Here is a 9199-nt window from a genome sequence, read left to right as displayed (position 1 = left end):
AGTTTATATATAATAATATAGATATTACATATATATGTAATATATATATATATATATATATATATATATATATATATATAAGCTATAACAATCAAGTTTTAGTACATTTCCATCACCCAAAGAGATCACACATTGCCTTTGGAGTCAGCCTCCTATCCCACTCTAGCCCAGGAAACTACTCGTCTATTTTCTGTCCCTATGGGTTTGCCTTATCTGAATGTTCCCTATAAATAAAATCATAAATATGATCTTTTACTTAGCACAGTGGTTTTTACCCAAGAGTAATTTTGCACCCAGGGATATTCTCCAATGTCTACAAATATTTCTAGATTTCCCAGCTGGGGTAGGTTCTCCTATCTAATAGATAGAAGTCAAGGATGCCCCTAAACATCCTACAGTGCAAAGGACAGCCCACACACAACCAAGAATTACCTAGCTCCCAAATTCCACATGGCCGTGATTGACAACCCCTGACATAGCATAATCACTTTGAGATTAATCCACATGATGACTTACATCTGTTGTTCAGTCTTTTTAATTGCTAAATAGTTTTCTATTATATGGACACACATTTGTTTATTCATTAACAGTGAATGGATATTTGAATTGTTTCTGTGTTTGGCATCTTTTGGGTATTGCCACCATGGACATTTGTGTACAAGACTTTTACGGACATCGAATTTCTCAAACCTAGGAGCAGAATTTTGTGTTATATAATTATTATTTTTGTGTTATAAGCCATTGATACACCCTTGAATGTGTATCTAGTCAAATCTTCTGTTGGTTTTTTAATTGGTTTTTATGTCTCATTATTATTGGGTTTTTAGTTTTTTAATATTTTATGTATAAATTCTGTATCAGATATATGATTTATAAACATTTTCTTCCAGTTTGTGACTTGTATTTTTATTTTCTTAATGATAGTTTTTGAAGCACAAACACACATATCAAGAGTAGTAAATATATTAATATGACCAAAAAAATCATCAGAAAATACATGAGATAAACATGAAGGAGTGTTCATCAAGGATATTTCCCTTAGCATTTTTTTAAATCCTAAATTTGGAAAGATCTAATTTACTCTCTTTTCTGTTTTTAACCAGATCTTCAGATAAGGCATTTATAGTGGGGCTTATTTTTTTTCTCTGTTTAAGGATCTCTCTAGAGAATGAACTTAAAATCTCCTTTGTTTGGTCTGTTTCTTTTTTGAACTTATTGCCAGATGTCTAAGAGAACTTTCCATTCATAAATGAAGCCAATTTTCTTGTGTTCTATCTTCTAGAGATAAAAATAACATGTTCATATCCTTTACCAAAAAAACCTGTCTTGAAAACAAGTTTTTTCAGTCATCTGACTCCTCTCTTCTGTGAGGTAAACATTCTACCCTATTTTTGCCATGGTGTTCATAGTTTGCAGCCCCGAGCAGTTTGAAGATCATTAAAACACTCCATTTTCTCTACATACCTTTCAAAATGAATAGATACTCCTAATAAAGGATAGCTATATTTGCATTTTTAAAACATGGGTATCATTAAACTTCCAATAATACAAGGATACAATTAATATATGCATGTATATGAGTCTGAATTTATTTTCATTTTATTTATGAATGTCCACATAAGTTTTGTCCTGTAGCTATTCATATATGCATGGTGGGTCATTTGTTATCATGCTGAAAATTATTATTTATCCTAGCATTACAAAAGTTACCCTAAATAAATAAGCTTCCATGATATTTATACAAACTCTGTCTTCAACATACAGTACTGAACAATAGTCACGGCACATTCAAGAAAAACGTGCCTTTGAGTATAGTGAGAAAAAAACCAACTTATTAACCAATGAGAATACGTGATTGAGAATAATGTGTCATCAAAAAATCACATTTGAAAAGATATTTAAGAAGTGAAAAAAGTGTATATATTTCAATAGATGATACACTAATTGGTTAGTTATTGTGTCATGTGGTTGTCATAAATTTGGAAATGTTTTTCTCTACGTGGACCCCATAGTGGGGGGATTATTAATATGAAAAAAAAAATTGAGGAAAAGAAACAGTTTAATTGTTTAATTAACAATCAATTAATGGTCCTATAATACTGAGAATCAAATGCGTACTAGGCACTGGTGTTAAACATAAATTTAAAAAAAAGTGAATAAGATAAGCAGTTATGAGACTTAACATCTATTGGGAAAATTCATTTATACAAAAAATATTCTGTACATGTTTTTGTGTAATTCTTACAAGAACTTTGTGAGATTTATATAATTATCCCCATTTAACGAATAAACAAACTAAAGCTTAGGATACAGTTCTTACCCAAATACATGGAAAGAAGAGTCCTGTTCTAATTCATGTTTTCTAACTAAAATGTCAACTTATTTCCTATCCATCTCATGTACCAGCCAATATTTTTAAAACTAAGACTCATGGGGGTGCCCGGGAGGCTCCAGTCTGTTAAGCATCTGCCTTAGGCTCAGGTCAGGATCCCAGTGTCCTGGGATGAATCCCCAGCATTGAGTTCCCTGCTCAGTGGGGAGCCTACTTCTCCCTCTCTCTCTGCCTCTCCTCCTGCTGTGTGCACTCTCTCTCTCTCTCAAATAAATAAAAAAATTAAAATTAAATCTTTAAAAGTAAGAGTCATGAAAAAGTTTTCATATTTAAAGAAATAGCCAAATATCAGTTATAATTAGAATTTGGTTTCTCTTATTTTTCTCACCCAAACTGTATTCCAAAGAGAAATGTGCATTTTAAGGACATCAGTCCAAGATACTATGAAACACCCAAAGAAAAGGTATCTCCAATTTATTGACACTCACCATAGTTTCTCAAGCAGAAATCAATACCTAGGTTGGGATACTCCAAACCATCTGGTAAGCTAGATTACACGACATATTTTATCCTTGGATTGCCTATAAGGCTCCCTTGATATTAAAAATTGAGACTTCTCTGATAATAAGTTGTTTTTGTCCCTCTATTTTATTTTGCTTTTTTGAGTAACTCAAATACCTTCAGAACCAACTATTTCTACATCATTTCTATATATAACTGCCTGTTCTATGGCCAAGAGGTAGAGATCTGGACCATTCTTTGGTTTTTAACATATAACTATAAAAATATTTTGAGTTTTAGAAATTCCAGGAAAAAACAAAGTAACCACATCCGTGAAGGGAAGATTTTGTTGCTAAGACAGTCCTGAATCCATATAAACAACGGGGAACATATGAAAACTCTTCTGGGTCAATAAAGTGATACAAAATGGTAAGTAGCGATATATGTGGTTTATAAAAGATAAAGAAGAATAATTACAGTTAGGGTGAGGAATTAATAAAAAACGCTGAGTGATCATGTCAAAGAGAAAACGCAGACTGAACATTTTAACAAAACACAAAGATTTACGTGTGTCTAAATTAATTTGGAAATAACCCATATGATCCTGTTCCTTAAAAGGTAATATTTTCCTAGATGTATTCCTAGTGACAGTCAAACATTACAGCAGTACTTTGGCTCACCACCAATTCCCCTGTACACAGTTATAGCTCAGATTTTGGTATCTGTTAGTATTGTTTACTGAGATCCTTGGAATATTGTTTCCTAGGCTATTTGGAGATTAGTGGATTCTGCATCTTGGGGAAAATCATAATAGGTCTGAAATCTCTTTATCCTACCATATCCTACCATAAAGCAGCAATATGTATGGAATGGTTCAGAGAAAAAGCAAAGAAGCCAGCTCTTCTTTATTGGATTTAATTAAAACAAGTGTGGGGATGTGTGTGGAAGTAATAATTCATGTCAGTGGTTACTCATAATAACAGAAAGAAAGGCAATCCACATTTATTCACCACAGGTGGTCATATCCTGTGATGAAGCAGAAAGAAGTTTCAACCGTATATTTCAGATGACAAATTCTTTGGGTTCCTAAGAGAGGCATTAGTTGTGCTAGTAGATTACTCAGCCCTCAGAATTTAAAACTTCTATGCAGCCCTATTAATTACAATAAGATACTATTAAGGCTTAAATATGCTATCAAATCACTTATCAAGTCAGATCAGTGTATCATAATGCCAGGACAACAGGTTGTCTAGCACTATCTGAACAAATCTAAAGAGCAATCCTTCTGTGGAACAACAGCAAAAAAATGATAAAAGCAAAATAAATGGAAAAGGAGTGGACATAAAGAGTCATGGTGAGGACTTCCACTTCCCCTGCTTCTCCTGCTAAGTACAAGTAAAAACTTTGGACACTGTATGTAAAATATACATAAGAACACTCTGAAAGGGCGAGAAGAAAGGACATGAACTAGGGACCCTGGCACCCACGGGATGACATGGGGGTGCATTTCCTGAATATTCCTTTGGGTCTTATATACCAGATTTTGAGCTGAAGAGGCCAGCAACCTGGAAATGTTAACAGGTGCAGACCAAAACAACAAACAAGCGAACGAAAAGGCCCAACAAAACCCTCTCCTCTTTGGCCAAAAGACCAGGAAAGGATCAGCCTAGCAAGACAGAAAATTTTTAGAATATAACTGCTCTACTCCAGTCACACATGACAGAAAGACAGACAAACAAACTGTGGCTACATCCCACCATGGCAACAAAGGCTGAGTGAAGAGCCTAGACTTCTTCTCCTGCCTCGTGCCCCTACTGCTCCAACCCCAGGAAGTGTCAGACAGCAAGTAGGGCCTTTCATGTCTGTCAGGTAGCAAAAGGTTCCTCCTGCCTGGCCATGTCTGTGGAGAGCACATGGGAAGTAGTCGTCACGGGGAGCAGTAACGAGGTGTTCCTCCGTCACTCCACTGTGGCTATCAGGGGGGTCTGAAAGTCGTGATTTGTGCTACAGTCCCGCAGTATCATAGCCCCTCCCTCCACCTGTGTCGTCAATGGAGAATACATGGGGAGCGGTCATGATGCACTCCTAGCTTTCATAGTCAAGGAGGTCCTAGTGGAGGCCACAAGCGGAGCTGGAACTCTCACCCCTACCCAGCAGTAATGAGGAGGTCTCCTCCTTCAGACATCAATAAAAGCCAAGTAGAGAACCAGGAATTTTAATCCCACGTGGAAGTAATGAAATGGAAATACCCCTTCTCCTGCCAGAGTGGTGTCCTAAGAAGCCAGCTATAAGATAAAGTTTAAATAAGATCCAGAGACTCAACAACAAGAATGATGAAAATCACTATTCATACCAAGAACCAGGATGATCTAAAACTGAATTAAAAGAAGTCAATAAATGACAATACTGACATGACAAAGAGGTTAGAATCTTTATACATTTTTTAGAGCAGTCATTATCATAAAAACACTTGAATAGTAATTACAAACATGACTAAAATATGGAGAAAGAAAGAAAGAAAGAAAGAAAGAAAGAAAGAGAGAAAGAAAGAAAGAGAGAAAGAAAGAAAGAGAAAGAAAGAAAGAAAGAAAAATTAGTTTCAATAAAGATACAGACAATATAGAGAAGAATCAAATGGAAATTTTGGAACTGAAGAATACAAAAACTGTAATTAAAATTTCACTGGGTGGACTCAACAGTGATCAGTGTATCATAATTTAAAAGAGCTAAGATGGGGCACCTGTGTGGCACAGTCGTTAAGCATCTGCCTACGGCTCAGGGCGTGATCCCTGCGTTATGGGATCGACCCCCACATCAGGCTCCTCCGCTAGGAGCTTTCTTCTTCCTCTCCCACTCCCCCTGCTTGTGTTCCCTCTCTCGCTGGCTGTCTCTCTCTGTCAAATGAATAAATAAAATCTTTAAAAAAAAAAAAAAGAGCTAAGATGATCCTCCATGGTGAAAAACTGAACACTTAACCCCTTAAATTAGAAACGAGGTAAGTTTGTCCTCTCACACTGCTATTCAACATGGGGCTGCAAGGTTTCGTCAGCGCATTAATGGAAGAAAAGGAACAAAAGATCATTCAGACTGAAAAGAAAGAAATAAAGCTGTTGCTTCTTACATATGACATTATGTTCTATTTGGAAAACTCAAGAAAATTGTACATAAACTCTTAGAAGTAGTAAGTGAGATGAACAAGAGCAAATGTAAGATTAACATAAAAAATCTATTGAATTTCTACATACTAGCAATTATCTATTGATATTAAAAATGCAGTGCATTTACAATTTCTCAGAAAAAGGAAACACTTAGATGCAAATCTAACAAAAAATGAACAGTAGGCTAAAAGTTACAAAACACTGATGAAGGTAGTTGAAGAAGATACAAATAAGATCAAAGAAGAAATACCATTTTCATTGATTGAACAATTAAGAGGCTATTCTCCCCTAATAGTTTCACACAATTCCCATCAAAATCCCCCCCAAATGTTGTTGATGTAGAATTTATATGGAAAGACAAGAAACTGCAATAGCTTAAACAGTTTTGAAAACAAAAAACAAAGAGAGAGAACTCAATCTACCTGATTTTAAAATTTATTATGGGTCTTGACAGAGGGATAGATACATATATAGATCCGTGGAAAAGAACAAAGAACGCAGAAATGAAACCACACAAATATATCCACTAGATTTTTGACCAATGTACGGAAGTAATTCAATGGAGGAAGGTAACCTTTTTTCTTTTTTAAGATTCTATTTATTTGACAGAGAAAGAGAGAGAGAACAAGCAGGGGGAGCAGCAGGCAGAGGGAGAGAGAGAAGCAGGCTCCCCGCTGAGCAGAGAGCCCGATGCGCGAAACTGGATCCCAGGAGCCTGGGATCATGACCTGAGCCTAAAGCAGACGCTTAACCAACTGAGCCACCCAGGCGCCCCAGAAGGTAGCCTTTTAAACAAATGGTCCTGTGGCAGTTGATTGTCTATAGGCAAAAAAAATAAACTTCAACCTACGTCTCTCACCTTATTAAGAAGTTAACTCAATATGGATCTCAGATTTAAATGTAAGACATAAAATTATAAAGTTTTTGAATCATCAGGATCTCAAGCTAGGCAAATAAGTTTTAGACTTATTATCAAAAACACAATTCTTAAAAAGAAAAACTGATAATTTAGACTTTACAAGTTAAAATGTTTGTTCTGCAAAACCCTATGAGAAGGATGAAAAGACAAGGTACATACTGAGATAAAACATTTGTAAATCACATATCTAACAAAGCACCAGGACCTAGAGTATATGACACACTCTCAAAACATAACTGTAAAAACAAACGAACAGTTCCGTTAGAAAATTGGCAGAGAACATGAGAAAGCATTTCGTTGAAGAGAAGAGCCAAAGAGTACAAGTGTGAAATACGCTCAGTCATTAGCCACGTGGGCAATCAAAATTTATCATGCATAAATTATTGGTGGGCACACATACGGTAGAGCCCCTCTCAAAAACAGTTTGGCAGTTTCCTAAAAACCATAACATGAACTAGCATGCAACCTAACAATTTCTCTCCAGAACACTTGTCCCAGAGTAAGAAACCTGTAAGCAAATATTCATAGCAGTTGTATTCAGTATAGCAGAAAACTGGAAACCTGGATGTTTTCCGACAGATGAGGGGTTAAACAGACTAATAAATCCATACAATGTATTCATTACTACTCAGCAATTAAAAGGATGAACTGCTAACACACTCAACAATTGGAATGCATGTCAAGGACATTATTACGAATGAGAAAAGCCATTCTCGAAAGATCATATACAATATGATTCCATTTATAGAGGATATTTGAAACGATTAAATTACAGGAATGCAAAATAAATTAGTGTTTGTCAAGGTTTAAGTAGAAGGTGCTGGCAGGACAGAATTGGGAGTGGTTCTAAAAGGGCCACAAGAGAGATTTTTGGGTTACAGAAATATTCTCAATCTGTCAATATCCTGTAGTTTGTCCTATAATTTTTAATGATGTTCCCTTGAGAGAAGCTGGTAAAGGACACGTGGTATTTCTCTGTATTACTTTTTACAACTCTGTGTAAATATGCAGTTTTCTCCAAAGAGAAACTTTAATCGAAAGAAAATGGTGAGGTAAGAAATGAAGTTAAGCTAGGAAAGGAGCCGTGTGGGGGCGCCTGGGTGGCTTGGATGGTCCCAGAATGAATCGGTCCCCAGGATTTTTATTATGAGCAATCCTAGGGAACCAGAACTGTCGTGATTAAAGGGTTCTACGATTGGACTCTCCTCTCACAAATCTTAGTCCTTTTGCCAACCTTGGGATCCTGACTTCTGCTGAAGGCAGATGCTTAACCCGCTGAGCCACCCAGGCATCCCCGAGTGAACTTAGTTTTTACCCCACCGGCTGAATGACTCTTTCTTGGGACCTTAATCTCCTCGACTGTAAAACGAGAGAGTAATAACATATGATTTTTAAAGAAGCCTCGATTTATTTTATTCACTTAATACATTTTTTTCTTTCCTGCCAAGCAAATCCTGGCTACTTCAGGTCACTTTCCGATGGTTACCTCCCACTCGGACCTTCCGCAGGCTGCTCAAATTCACAAGCAACAAATTTACAAAGCATCCATCCCAGCTGCAACTCATGTCATTCCAGTGATTTCTTGGATAGTCTACCCTTATACTCTGGATTTCAGAAACTGATAAAATAATCAGGTGGCGCTTTTCTTTCCCTCACTGTCCTTATATTATGTGAGTTTGCTAGAGACAGACAGTGTACTTCCTTCCTGTCTGGCACATTCAGGAAGTGGCATAAGTAAGAGGAGGAATAAACTCTTAGAGAATCCAGATATCATATATTTGATAGCTGGTTAATAGTATATTACAGGATTTGTTCTATTTAGTAGTATTCTCATCTAGGTAGTCCTGAAATTACTATGTCAATAATTATTGTGCCCCAAGGATTCTCTACGTTCTCATATTGAAAAAAAAGGTTGTAATTGCATGTGGTTGCTGATGTCTTCCGTAAGTATATATCCACGGCGTCTTGCCTATCAGCTGTAACTATTCATTAATCTTCATGTTTATAACTATTTTCATGTACAGTGAATGGTGATGGCCAGTTAAGATACACCTAAAAATGTAGCCGGATGTAATTCTCCAGATGACGTTCCTAATTACAGCCAGAGTACGTTGATTACATCCCTCCTGGACATATTTCAAAAGCCTCAAATCTAAAAACACATTTTGTTTGGACAACTGATAAATAACAGTGACAGATGGAGCAGCCTGCTGGGTAGCAATTGGAAAAGCAAAGAGATGAGAAGTGCATAAAATCCACCAGAAAAAAAAAAATTATGTGCTTTAACTA

The sequence above is a fragment of the Ursus arctos genome, unplaced genomic scaffold (assembly GCF_023065955.2).
Source record: "Ursus arctos isolate Adak ecotype North America unplaced genomic scaffold, UrsArc2.0 scaffold_1, whole genome shotgun sequence".
Taxonomy (NCBI): domain Eukaryota; kingdom Metazoa; phylum Chordata; class Mammalia; order Carnivora; family Ursidae; genus Ursus; species Ursus arctos.
The sequence above is the reverse complement of the archived record's forward strand: the minus strand, read 5'-3'. Positions refer to the sequence as shown.